Consider the following 15,613-nt stretch of genomic DNA (forward strand, 5'->3'; position numbering starts at 1 on the left):
TAAAATTTATTTATATATAATTAATTTAATTTTATTATATTAATTGAATTTATTTCAAACTTTCCCTTTAAACTTGGACTGGAAGAGAGAATGACTACCTTGAGTTAGTTTCATAACACTAACCTAAAAAAGATTTCTTTAGAGCTTATAAAATTATCTATCATCTTGTTACGAAGTTGTAAGAATAATGTTACGAAGTTGTAAGAATAAAATTTTATGATTTCTAAGTGTATTTAGACGAATTACTCCTACACTGATCATTGTGCCGAACTTATGATGTTTATAGGTTCAACCTTCTTTGTTAAATAACTTCCATTAAAATTAATTTTTCTAGTAGTGTTAGATGATTATTTTTTATTCTAAATTATAATTTCATAATAATTTTTATTTTAATTTAAAATTTATTTTGACTTTAATTTACATTTTCAATTTTTTTTTCTTTACAATCAATTTTTTAAAATTTATTTATATATAATTAAATTTGTTTTATTACATTAATTGAATTTATTTCAAACTTTCCCATTGTCTTAAACTTGGATTTGGAAGAGAGAATGACTACCTTGAGCCTAGTTCCATAACAATAACCTAAAAAAGATTTCTTTAGAGCTTATAAAATTATCTATCATCTTGTTACATAAGAAATTGTAAGAACAAAATTTATGATTTCTAAGCGTATTCAGACGAATTAATCCTACACTGAGTTTTGTGTCGAACTTATGATGTTTTTAGGTTCAACTAAATGCTGACTCTCATCACCATTTGTTACATCTATTTAACATTCCCAAAATCTTCCAAACAAGGTTTTCTAGCACTTCCTCTCTGCACAAAACCTCAGCACCTTCAAGAATTCCATGCAAGGTTCTTCCTCAATGGCCTCCACCAAAACCAATCTCATTCCTCCAAACTCATGGACTGTTACGCCAAATTTTAATAACATGAATCACAATTTTAATACCCAATTACAATTAAAAAATCTTACAATAAAAATCATAAATATACCATCTAAACTAATTTTATTTTGCTAATGATAGTACACAAAAATATGGCAATTAGGGATAGTAAAAACAAAAATATTTTGGTAGATACACTATTCTTATTTATTTTAATTTTTCACTAATAGCCCTATTTTGATGAAGGGTAGAAATATCATGATATTCATTAATAATTTATTATCAAATTTAATTTAAATATTTTAAAAAAAGCAGTCATCGAAATAAAGTTATGAAATATTAATGATTGAATAATTGTTTAGAGTTTAACTTTATATATTTATATTATTTTAATTCAACTTTTGAAGGTATAGTTGTTTTTTAAATAATAATATATAAATTATTTTTTAGAAAGATCAAATTTATTTTTACTAATATTTTGTTATGTAATTTTAATTGAATTATATTTTTAAATTAATTTTTATCTGAGTTTATATTTAAAAAAATTAATTTTAAATAAAATTAAATAATAAAATAAAAAGTATTTAGCTAGTATCCAAATACTCACTGCCATAAAAAAAAGAATGGTGAACATTTTAATTTTTGAATAGATAGTATCCCCTTATGTTACTTTAGCATTGGCATTCTTAATGGAAAGTGTTGATTATGAAATGTTGCCCAAACCTCACCCATGTACCCAAAACATCATCTCCCAACTTTTCCCTACTCTCCAAATCCCTACCATTCTCCACTGTAAAACCCAAAAATTATCTATTTTCTATCAAGCGAAAGAAAGAATAAAATAAAAAAAAAAAAAGATATTTTAGGAACTTCAATCCTATTACAGTGAAATAAGGTTTATGTACATGCATAATCCTAACAAAATCATATCAGTCATCAAATAACTTTTGTATACATCAACACGACAGAAAATAATGCTAATGTGGTTCCAATACAAGTCAAAGACATAACATATCAATAAGCACCCATTCAAAATTGTCCCATTCAAAATTGTCCCAATTAACTTGACCAACAAAACCAGTCTAAATTACTCAAATGTAAGGATTCAAGATCCATTCAGAATATGAAGAATTAAATGAGAGTATTTTAGATCTCAACTGTTCTTGAACGAGATTGGAAGAGAACAATTCGAATCACGCATCGGTTGGTTGGTCTAGACTTCCTCTCTTCCTCTCAAAATAAACCTTTCACCCCTCTGTCATTAGTCTCCCTCTTGGTCTCTGCAAACTCCAAGCTCAGATGGTACCTGCAAAAGGGCACTTCGAGGCTCAAGTGAGAATTCGGTATTCGGCACTAGGTGCTATTAATACTGTATAATGACGTACTTGATTCTTGAAATTTGTGCTTATTTGTATGATTGACCCTTCGTAATTGGACTGGATTAGGGAGTTGGGTCATGCTTAGGAGTCCATTACCTAGTGCTTGATCACAGTTAGTTTCATTAATCTTGTTTAGGCATAATGGTTTCTGAGGTGTCGGTCAGCTTGGATCAGATGCCGAGTCATGGTCTCGATCGTGTGGATCCTACCCGTACATCAACCAAGTTCATATCTTTACTTGGGTCAAATAAAAGACTTTCTCCACATCCTCCTTCCCTTGTTTAAAAATGAATATTCTTATAATTCTATATACCCCAAATTACTACAACCTATAACTCCTTTCATACTTTCATACTAGATTTTGCTTATAGTTAACATGAAATATATGAAATTGTTCATTATAGCACATGGGATTAGCATGTTGAACAACCCTTACACCTAATCAGTTCCAACATTTATGTAATGTTACATCCAAAGAACAAATGCTGAACATATTCCCCATGAACTTCACATAAGGGACATGTTGTATTTAAAGTGACTCCTCTTCTTATCATTGTTATGGGGAAAATATTACTTTTAAACTGAAAAAAGTAAATAACATATATTTGACAATCTATTATAATAATATTTCAAAAATAAAAAATAAATTAAATATAATTAAAATATTAATTTATTGGGTTATTAAGTAATTGTTTTCTCTTGTTTACGATCTCACCCTATCACGACCCTTATTATATCTATGATTATCTTTGTGTCAAAACATGTCCACTAGTGTACACTTTGTCAAAACCAAACAATCCAAAACAATCACAAAATCCATCTACTACATCTTTATTGAGTTTCTTTATGGCTTTTAAGATCAACAAAATGAAAAATATTTGTGATTCTACACAATAGGACTAATACGTGGATGCATTGTTTTACTATGTTTTGGGTTATACTTTTCTATTTAAGAATTAAAGTTCAGCTTCTTTAAAAAAGTTACCTAAGTCTCTTTAGGGCTTAAAGTTTGCCTATTTGTTGGAGAAAATAATTTGACTTTTAATCTTTTTAGGGCTAAAACTTTTCCTTTTTAAAACAAATTACTACATTGTTTTCTGTTTAAGGCTTAAAGTTCAGTTATTTTTTTATGGTTTAAATTTCAATTTTTTTTCAAAGAAAATAACCAAATCTCTTTTTAATTAAAGATTAAAGTTGATTTTTTTTTTATGAAAAATAACTCAACTTTTGATCTATGAAGGTTTAATTTTTCTTTAAACAAATTGCACCGTTCTTTTCTAATTGGGAACTTAATGTTATTTTTTTTAGAATTGTCGAGTCTCTTTTGTTTATGTTTAAAATATACATTCTAATTTATTTTTTTTCTGATTAGAGTCCAAAATTCTTTTTGTGTGTGTATGTATGTTTTGTCCCATTCTAAAAAGCTAGAGCAAAAAAATTTCTATCATTTCACTACTTTGTCTTAAATATGTCATTATTGCAAAATAAATTTCATTTTATTTATGAAATAATTCCTAAAAAAGAAAATTGGAATCTCATTGCCAAGGTGATAGGTCTCTAGTTCGTATGCAATTTCACCAAATAAAAGTTTCCACTTTTTGTGGAGTTTTTTTTTTTTTAAAAGACAAAAGGTTTTGTCTTTCAATTGTTTCTTCTCATATAGTTTATATAGTTTGTATGATATTTTGTTCTCTAGTAGGAATGACTCTAATTTATAAATTCTAAAGATAAATTCTAAAGTATTTACTACAACACTTATAAAATTAACTTTAAATTTGAAACTAAGGTAGTTTTAGTGGATAGTAATTTGGTACACAAAATACCATATAACATATAATACAAGAAAATAATTAAATAATAATTAATTTTAAAGACAAAAAATAATTAATTACTATTTGACTAACCATTGATATATAAAATATTTTCTATTATTAATAAAAATTTATAAACTAGTTTCTAACATTAACTATCAAGGTTTTACTACTAACTATTTTAAATTCTAAATTAATTTCTTTACTGATACTTTAGAAGTATTCTATATAACAATTTTTAAGAGTAGAAACTTACTCATTCTGTAAATATACTCTAATTTGATGTAATTCTTTTGAAAAATTTCGAACTAAGCTTTTTTTATATGATTAGGATTGAAGAAGAATCTAATGAAGAAGGAGAAAATGAAACTACAATAAGAATTAATAATACAAGCAAGAAGCATGGAAAGAAAGGAATAATAAGAAGTTTCAAGGGAAATTTACTAGAGGGAGACTAAAGGAAATTGAAGAAGAAATAAAGAAGCAAGATAACTAGTAAATTTTAGAGCTTATAGAATATTCTAAGAACACATTCTATAGTACCCTAAAACTACAATAATGAATGGATAGAGACATGAGGCACATGTGTAAGAGCAACTTCATTCAACATGTCACTTTCAAGTGCATGTGATGGTTGTAACTACTTTACATGACCCTTCAAGTGTCTTGGACATCAAGATAGTGGAGTAGACACATTTATGAGTTATCTTGAAAGAGATGACAATATAATATGTGGAATTGCAAGAGAATGACAAAAGCTTGAATGTGGAAGAAGATTATTGAGGAAGAGTGGCAAACTAAGACTTCAATTGGAGAAGCAAGGAGGCTAACCTCACAAGGAAGTTACCTTGTGAGAATCTCTAAAGTAGGAGACTATTCTAGAGTAGTTCTTGAACAAGTTAAGACATGAAATTTTCGTCATATAATACTCACGCAAAAGTGAATTTACATGGAATAATGAGTCTTATTTATAGATTTCATGATCAGTTTGTATGAGGAGCGAATGAAGGGAGATTCAAAATTGAATTTCCTCATTTGCTCCTATATTCATTACACCACAAGTGGATCTAGTGCACATGGTTTTAAACTTCTCACATTTAACATGTGTTAAATGTGTAGCATTCAAACCCTAACACATCTAAAACCCAAGCATAACCATAAAAGCTATATACAAGTCCATCTAAGGTAACTAATAACCATTTCGTGGCGTATAAGTTTTTCCTAATGTAATACAGGAAAACCTAGGTTAAACCTATAAGACGCATCTCGTATATTTTCACCCTTCATATTCTCCTTAAACAAATTCAGATTGGAGGAAAAAATTATTAGAGTAAGTCATCTTCAACTTTGAATGCAAGAAACCCAAATATGGATTACTTGTTTAATAAAGAAAACACATAACCAATCGACTTTTATATTCAAAGAAAACAATTCTCAATCCAACGCTCTTGTGAAAATTTGAAGAAGACTTACTCTAACAATATCTTTGAAGGATATTTGCTATGTTTTTTATGCGTTTAACATGAGGTTTTTAATTTTAGAAATTTGAAAGAATATTCCTACGAAAAATTTTCTTTTAATTTTGTTTTTGAGATAATGCAGATTTAATTGATCTTGATTTCTTTAACTCACGTGATTCGGCTACTCACGTGATTCGACTATTCACGTGGTAGATGCTTCATTAAGATTCATTAAGATCATCTATAAGACAACCTAGTCAGACAGTCTGCTCTAAAAAATATTACACATACAAGATTTACATAAATAACACTTAAGGCCAAAATAAACACATAATTAGATGAATCTGAATTAAAACAATAAATTTATTTATGATTACAGTTCAAAAATATATAATTACAACTTTAAAGTGTGAATGAAATTAGGCTCATCAGATACCCAACTAGCTTACTTGATACTCTCTCTAAGAGTGTTTTTGTTTGTATCTTAAGAGGTCTTAGCCTTAGGGGGAGATTAAGACTGAAGTACTCAGGTATGTGTACTCTTTGTACTTGGAGATATCTGTGTATTCAGATAAACCTTATGAGGTTGGTGTACTCGTTTGTAATCCTTTGTGATTAGTGGAATTTCTTAAGCAATTTCCAAACTAAAGCTGTCCAAGAACTAGAGTCGATATAAAACTTTTTGTTGCTTTTCTCTTCTCTTAAACTTGTTAGATGTTACATTGTGTGTAATTCTCCATTCACAAATTGAGTTCAAGCTCTACCTCATGAGAACCTGAGCTTCTGAGCTTTTCTCCCTTCAAAGTCGCGAATAGTATCACAAGTCTCCCTCTTAAACTCCTCTTACCCCTTTGGCATCTTCACTTTCTCCCTAATTTACATTGCTTTCGCGTTGAACTGAAGTTTTAAGGGCCCTCTGGTGAATTATTAGCTACAGAGATTAATTCAGTCAATTCTTTGTATTTGTAGGCCAGCACGTGGGAAGATGTCGCGTAGCTGCATATTTTGAACCTGTTCTTTCTACCACTCTTCAACTTGGACATAAGATCCAATGAAGTAAAATTCATTGTCATAATTGTGTCCGATGACCCATTAGACCCATAATTTTCCACTGATTCGTTTTAAGATTCAATATCAGTTACACTTTCTCTCCACACCCTTTCACATCTGTAATTAAATGGAATGATAGATTCTTCCTCCATTGAAATACTTGATGGAGAAAGCAATAAATAGGCACTGATAAGATAACAATCAACAAGTTTGTAACAGAAGAAATAACCATCGAACATTATTCATAGCTTATCATTGCATAATTTGTCATTCAACAAACTGTTCCAGTAGCAAACTCCATAACTGAGTTCATGAGTCAACCAAATTCAATAAAAATGAGTCAAAATATGCAAAGAAAAAAGAAGCAAGACCTAGCTAGGTACCATCGCGACGTCGACCACCGCCTCGACGGCGACCTCTGCCACCACCTTGAGCACTGCCACTGCCACGGCCTCTTCCTGCTCCATCATCAAGATGAAGATTTCCGAGGGGAAGTACAGAATGAAGGGGAAGTCTATTATTAAGATTGTTAACTAACGTTTCTTGAATTAACATCAACGATTCAAGATGAGAAACCGTGGCGTGTTCACTGCGTGCACGAATGATTGCTCGCAAAGATTCATACTCCTCGGGCAAGCCTTCCAAGATGGCCTCAACATGTTCATGTTCAGAGACCTCATCTCCCAAACCAACTAATGCACTGATGAGAGAAGTGACCCTGCTAACATATTCTGTCACACTTTGATTCTCTTTCTTTGTGTTCTTGATCTCTGCCCTTAGGGCTATCTTGAGCTTGTTTATCAACTCAGTACGGCATATTTCGTGCACTGCACTCCAGACCTCCCAGGCATGTTCCCATCCCGTCACAAAAGAACACATGAATTCAGATAAAGATGATAACAGCCAAGTGCGCACCTTTTCATCATGAATAACCCATTCTTCATACTCCTCCCTTACCACATCACTGACTTGGTTTGCATATTTTATAGGGGTCACAGGGTTTATAACCAACCCTAGCAAATTTTCTTTGATCAACACACGCATAACTTGCTGTTTCCAAGCAACCAAATTGATTACTCCTTCTAGTTTTATGGGTAACTCGTCTGTGAGTGTCCATGCCACCAAAGAGGATCTGGATGTTGATTCTGTTGCCCGTGTTGTGGATGTTGCGGGTGCTGATTCCGTTGCCCATGCTGCTGATGCTAATTTCGATAGCGCCGACAAAGCTGATGGTGATGTGCTTACAGATGCTGATACCAAAGCTGTAACAAAAGCCGAGGCTGATGAAGCTACGGAAACAGAAGCCGAGGTGGAAGACAATGAAGATACCGGAGTGGAAGACGATGCCGATACTGGAAGAGAAACAGAATTGGAAGGTGATGCAGATGCCGGAACAGAAACAGAGGTGGAAGACGAGGCTGAAGTGCCTTCATGGTCTTGGACTGGTTTTTCCGCCATGAGAATACAGTGGAGTTTCTTTTCTTTGAACCGAAACCCACTAATACCAACATTATAGCGAAAACTCCAACTAACCCCCAAATTATAGTATTGTTTTATTGATATGTAAATTTTTGAAATTTTATTCAGACCTAAATGATTTGTAAAAAGAACAATATTAAAAAAAATCTTTGAATGAGAACAAATTGGCGCACAGCATGGAACACGTAAAAACTGTTCCACTGAAAATAAGATTGAGACGTCACGACCGAAGCATTCTCACCGTGAAGACGCATACTATCTGCAGAGAATTGCTCGGTTTTTGTTACAAAATAATATGCAACTTTCTGGTTACTACCAATGATATTAAAATTATTGGAGCATTTTCCTTCTATTTAGGAATAAAAGAGAGAGAGAATAGTGCTAATGAATTTATTTGATTATTATTATTATTATTTATTGGTAGCCTCAGAATAGTGCTTGTGGTTTAAAAATAACAATGATAATTTAACACCCCTTCTCCAAATTACACCTGTTGGGTCATGGCCCGATATTTGGTCATTTATGGGTCGTTTCCCGACCTGTGTATCTAACATTAAGAGGGAGCACAAGTCAAGGGATCTCAATCAATCCGACTTAATAATCCTTAATGACAGAATCATGACTAAAGGTGGAGAGGTTACAATTCGGTCTATATATACCTGATTATGCTCTACAGAAAGACATCATCAAAACATCTAATAAATAACACAGGGAGTACTCTCAACTCCTATTTCATATCATAGTCATTATATTTATGGTCTTACTGACTTGAGCATCGGAGTGTCATCGCAGGAGGAGCCCCTCTCGTATCCAGAAGGTCTTGCTCGTCCAGATTCCGACCGACCAAAGTTGGTTAGAACATTTGGCGCCCACCGTGGGGCTAGGTAAAACTTTTCCTACCTCCAGAATATATATAATTTTCCTTATTGACATAGGTAGCACACACTACTCATGAAAGAGTCATCCTAACATAGTTGGGGCTCGTTCGCTGCCACCATGCCAGGTACACCGACGTTGTTCATTGTTATTTTAATTTATGATTGATCACCTTGAACACAACAATCAAATCGTAATAGAAAAACATGTGAATAGATGAATGGAGTAAAATGGTCATATCGTTATGCTATAAATTGATTTGGTGTTCATGCTTTGTCACATAAAATAATTCGAAATTTTATAGATAAAAATATAATCAAACCTCTAAAGAGATATCATTATAAAGAAAGTAAAATCGAATTAAATGTGTAATATGCATAGTTTCGGATGTATCAAATAAATTAAAATAGATGCATGTACTCACAACACTCTATGATAAGTTATTATTATTTTTATAAATTAGCAATATTGTCTTTTGTGTCATCATAAAATGTAATAAGGTGTTTTTGTGTGTAATGAAGTTAATTTCTTATAAACGTTAATATACCGGAGAACTTATCTTTTATTTGATTCTAAGATATTGTGTTTTATTAGTATGGAAATATGTTAAAGAATGTCTATTTCTATACGAGAAATCATGTTTTTGTAATAAGATATCCGAATTTATTGCTATGACTCTATTATATTAATGTTTTGTTTATTTTCTATTTTAAAACAATTAGTTAATAAAATATTATAATAATGATTTATAAACGTCTCATTTTTATTTGTTGTTTGATTGTTGATTGAAACAATTTAAGTATTAATTGGGTAATTAAAGAAATTAAAAGAAAGGGAAATGTTATTTTGCATGTTAATAAAAAATATTTTGTAATCTAATATAGAAAGAAGTAAGATTATGTTATAAATTGGAAAGGAAATATGATCACATATTTCTAATTAAGAATATGAGCGGAAACTTATGACTACAATTAATAATATATTTGGTAAAATTTGGGTAAAGAAAATTAGAATAATTTTTATGTTGTTATTATATATGGTGTTTATAAATTTTTCTAAATTTTATAATTTCATTGAATAGTTTTCTATTAATATAATCTACATACACTGCGAGTTTTTTTGAGTGTTACAATTTATGAAAAGAAAAAAAAAATATTGTATCTTGGAATTCTAGAGGATGTTTATCAACGTTTAAATATATTTTTATTTTTATTAAGGTGAATTTCTTTTACTATAAATAGAGAATTATCTTTTAGGCTATTATACACATTAGAAAAGTTATACATTATGACTTGTTTCTAAATATTATTTGATTTTATAACAGTATTGAATATATATATATATATATAATTACATTATTGTAATCCTGTTCTTATTAAAGAAAGAGTATAAAAGTAAGTGGAAGAGAGAAAAATAATGATGGAGGTACAAATTTTGTCAAGTTTACTTCTTTTAATTACAACTAATTAAATATAAGTAAAATTCGATTGTTAATTTATCTAATTTATATGTTGTACAATTTGATTCATTTGAAATTTATGTTGATTGAAAATAAGTTTTTGTTCAATATATTATATGGTGGACAAGTTTGAAGTTTGTAGGAGCAGGATCGGTCCAAAGAAAATCCATGTTGATCATGGTGCCAAGCTAGATGCTTGTCCAAATAAAATTCATGTTGATCATGGTGCCAAGCTATATGCTTGGTCCAAATAAAATCCATGGTGATCATGGTGCCAAGCTAGATGCTTGGTCCAAATAAAAATCCTTAATCAGGTAAGAGCCTGATAAGGTGCCAAAAAATCCTTAATCAGGTGAAGAGCCTGATTATGCTCTACAGAAAGACATCATCTAATAAATAACACAGGGAGTACTCTCAACTCCTATTTCATATCATGGTCATTATATTTATGGTCTTACTGACTTGAGCGTCGGAGTGTCATCGTAGGAGGAGCCCCTCTCATTTCCAGAAGGCCTTGCTCATCGAGATTCCGACCGACCTTAAGTTGGCTAGAACAACACCTCATTGACAAAAATACATTATGGTGTTTGGAAGATTTATGTGATTGTACTCAATTGATTTCGATTAGGTGTTCTTTTTTCTTTCTTTTTTTCATTTGTTTTTTGCATGTAAAAGTATTGTAAATACTGCTACGAATATGAATAAGTAAAGCTACTTGTGAATTGTTCCTAAAGCTTCCTGTCCTGTCCCGAATCGGGTAGGTATTTGGCCGAGCTCACTAAGGGCCCATCTAGGGGAAGTGACGATGTGAGAACTTGGCATGGGTTGCGAACCGACCTAACAGGCCCGAAAACACAACCTGTTTTGGTCTTGGCTCAGTATTGCGCAACGCCAACAAGGGGCAAATTCCACTAAAGGAAAGTATAACGTTTTTCCTACACACACATATTCCCAATAGCGTAATAAATATAAATATCATATTCTTGATAGCGTAATAAATATAAATGTTATATATCTCCGATAACGTAATAAATATTATCCCCAGTATCCCTGATTACATTGTTTAACTATTTTCGATTTATATACTTTATATCCAGATTTTATAGAAAGTTACTGTGAGATATACACATGATTTTGATATTGATTATGCAAATCTTATTTCAACATTTAAATCTATTGAGAGATTATTCTTGTAAGAAAAAAAGACGAATTGGAAGAGATTAGACAAATCTCTATAAATAGAACATGAATCCCAAAAACAAGGTAAGTATTGTTTTATGTAATATATATTTCAGTGACATATTGTTTGCTCTTACCCACTTGAACGTTGGAGTATTGACAACACGTGGAATCTAAGGAGGGTACTTTACAATTATATATTCTTGCTTATTTATATTGTTCAACAGGAATCCTACCGACTCATTATCGCCTTGCACGACCAGAGAATATTATTATCACCCCGTGCGATCAAAATTATTGTTGTCCCAATATAATTGTTGTTATTTAGATCTATTATAATTATCGTTATTTAAGTCTATTGGGATTTTATCCTGAAAATAGAAAATATAATTGTTGTTATTTAGATCTATTATGATTATGATCATTTAAATTTGGTTGTCGTCACTTCGGACCTGAGTAGTCAGATCGAAAAATAACGAGTTTTTAATTTGGTCACTACAATAACGAACCTGAGTAGTTCGGTCGCCACTAACCAGAGTTTTTAATCTGGTCGCTACAATAACGAACCTGAGTAGTTCGATCGCCACTAACCAGATTTTTTAATCTGGTCACTACAATAACGAACCCGAGCAGTTCGGTATTTTGCACAACGAACCTGAGTAGTTCGGTAATCTGCATAGCGAACCCGAGCAGTTCGGCAGCCCACATAACGAACCCGAGCAGTTCGGTATTTTGCACAACGAACCTGAGCAGTTCGGTAATCTGCATAAACGAACCCGAGCAGTTCGGTATTTTGCACAACGAACCTGAGCAGTTCGGTAATCTGCATAACGAACCCGAGCAGTTCGGTAGCCCACAAAACGAACCTGAGTAGTTCGGTAATCTGCATAAACAAACCCGAGCAGTTCGGTATTTTGCACAACGAACCTGAGCAGTTCGGTAATCTGCATAAACGAGCCCGAACAGTTCCTATTACAATTCCTATTTTCACTAAATCCTAACAAATCACAATTCCTTTTCATTTAATCTTCATTTCACAATCATATCAAAACAAGAATCTTAAGGTCTTTTACAAGGTTATAATGAGACTAGGCTTCCAAAAAGTATTGTTTTTTAGATAACAAAATACACATTTTAAAGAACATACCTACAATCCAATTGCAACACATATGTCTTATCTAATCACCATTTTATTTGACTTCAACATCTTTCCTCATTTTCTTTCTACTTTATTAATGATTTATGACTAAATAGAAATGCACGAGAAAAAAAAACAATAACAAAACTTAATCACTTTATTCATGATTTCAACATGATTTTTTTTCCAAATAATAGGAATACATTATTTCTATTTCCAAAAACTGAATTATTTAAGCTCTAAAACAACTAGAACCAACCATTCCATTATATATATATATATATAATTATATATATATATATATATATATATATATATATTTTGCATCTATGTTCTCCTTCCTTAAACATGTCAATGGGTAGGAAAATATATCATTAAAGGTTTAGGGTGCAATAATAACAAAAATTCTTGGCTCAAAAGGGTTATAAAAAAATATGAATTCTATTTACATAAAGGTTGGCTATTTGGCCTTAGGTTCTTAATTAACACAAATGCCTTAATCATCTTCATGCTCTTTTATTATGTAAACTAAAGATAAAAATTAAGCAACCACAACTACTGTCAATTCATCAGTAAAACTTTTCAAAACTGTTTAATATTCACACACTCACTTGGTTTAATTAGTCTTATTTCTTAGTGTTTTGTCATTCTATATTCTAATCAATCATTCTGTTAAATTTTCATATATCCTAATTTCAACCACATTTGAATATGGATTCAATCATATTTTCTTTTCCAACACGTGTCTAATTCATTTCACTATTTAATAATTAAACACAAAGTCCTTTTTTCCACAATTGAAATTTAATATTGTAGTTCTTATTTATTTAAAAAAAAACAAAAAACCACTCAACCATTAAATTAAAAGTGAAAATAATTCAAGAATAACAATACAACCAAATTAACAACTGAAAGCAAAAAAAAAGTAACAAAATAAGAAAATAAATAACAAAAAATAAACAACTGGAAATACAATAACTAGAAAGATAAAAAAAATTTAAATAAATGAGAAGAAAATAAAACTAGAAAGATATAACCATGTTTTTGCTCAATCTTCTCTTCCTAGGAATTCATCAGCTCTATGTTAAAGTCTTCATCTACAGTTGTAGATGGCCCTACTTCATTTGTTGGATCTGCTCCCCTTGAAAAATAGAACATGTCCCTAGGTTAAGCTACATAAGCTCAACATTAATCTGCAGGCATATAGGGGTTGAGTTGTCCTGATTTTTGTACTTTTAAACCGTCAAAACCACTTAAGCGAGCTTTATATCGCCCAGGCGAGATTGTATATGTGGAATCTTGCTTTCTCGCTCAGGTGAGAGTACTCCAGAGAGCATCCCTTATTAACTCGCTTAGGCGAGTTATAACTGCTCAGGCGAGTTTCCCTGTACTAAAATGTTATACATTTATGCAAAATCAAGGATTTTTATCAACTATCTAAAATCAAAAATTAAAAAAAAAGCAAATCAACTCTAAATGAATAATAGTTATACTGAGTTGCCTCTCAGAAAGCGCTTGTTTAATGTCATATAGCTTGACGTCTGTTTCTTTCAAGGTGGATGACCCCTTTGTAACAATTTTATGGTTACAACTTTAGTTCTTCTTGAGTTTGGGTTTTCAAGTTCAATAGTTTCATCAATCCTGATTTCTTTGACAATGCATAATCTTGACCATTTTGTCTTCAACCATCTAGGTTGAAATTTTAACTTAGCACTTCTACGCATAATTGGTTGACGAGGTTTTATATTCGCATCCTGATGAACCTTGTCTTCCTCCTTTATGCATGGTGCAGATAACTTATTAGTAGTGAATTTCTTTTTCATAGATTCAGGTACAAACTCTTTCTTCTCTTCAACTGCTTGTGGAGTACAACACTGTAGAACTTTCTTTTCACATATTGGAAGGGTGCAACTGCTTTTTGGTTTCAGGAAAGACTTTCTTTGGTGCATCTATTTTTAGACAATCTTTCTCTTTATCATAATGTTGCCAAATCTCAAAAATATTGAAAGTCACCTCATCATCTAGAGCTCTCACTTTCAACATTCTTTCATCAACATCAATGATAATTCTAACAGTCTTCATGAATGAATGTCCAAGAATGAGAGACACTTCAACATCTTCCTCTATATCCATGATTACAAAGTCAACTGGAAGTTAAAATTTATTTGCCTTTACCAAAAGATCTTCCACTATGCCATATGGATATTTTATTGATCTGTCAGCTAACTACAATGTCATCCTTGTAGGTAGTATTTCAACATCTCCAATTTTCTTCAACATAGATAAAGGCATGGGGTTAATACTTGCTCTAAGATCTAATAATGCTTTTTCCACTATAGAATTTCCTATTATGATTGGCAAAGTAAAACTCCCTGGATCTCTTGATTTATCTGGAAAAGATTTCTAAATTATTGCACCGCCACCTACTTCTAATTACACAATCTAATTTCAATCTTCTTTTCTTTGTCAACAGATTCTTCATATATCTGGCATAAGTGGGCATCTATTCCAAAGCTTCAGTAAAAGGGATATTGATATCTAATTGCTTAACAATTTCACAAAATCTAATAAACTATCGCTTTATATTCTTCCTTGAGGGAGCATGTGGGTAAGGTAAGTCTAGAATTGAAGCACTCTTCTTTACATTCTCTATCTTTTATTTTCTATATGTACACTCTCTTTTCCCTTTTTCTCTTTTTATTATCCTTCACACTCAATTTGTCTTTCTTCATCTTTTTTCTTCTAAAAAACAATCAAATATTTTCCAATCCCCTCTCCTATAACTATTCCACTTCTAGTGGTAATTGACTTACATTGCTCCTTGTGATTTATTTTCGCATTGGATGTAAATTGCTCATTCTGGGGGTTCTCTAACTGTTGTGAAATTTGTCC

This window comes from Phaseolus vulgaris, chromosome 9 (assembly GCF_051622355.1).
Source record: "Phaseolus vulgaris cultivar YP4 chromosome 9, ASM5162235v1, whole genome shotgun sequence".
NCBI classification, from domain to species: domain Eukaryota; kingdom Viridiplantae; phylum Streptophyta; class Magnoliopsida; order Fabales; family Fabaceae; genus Phaseolus; species Phaseolus vulgaris.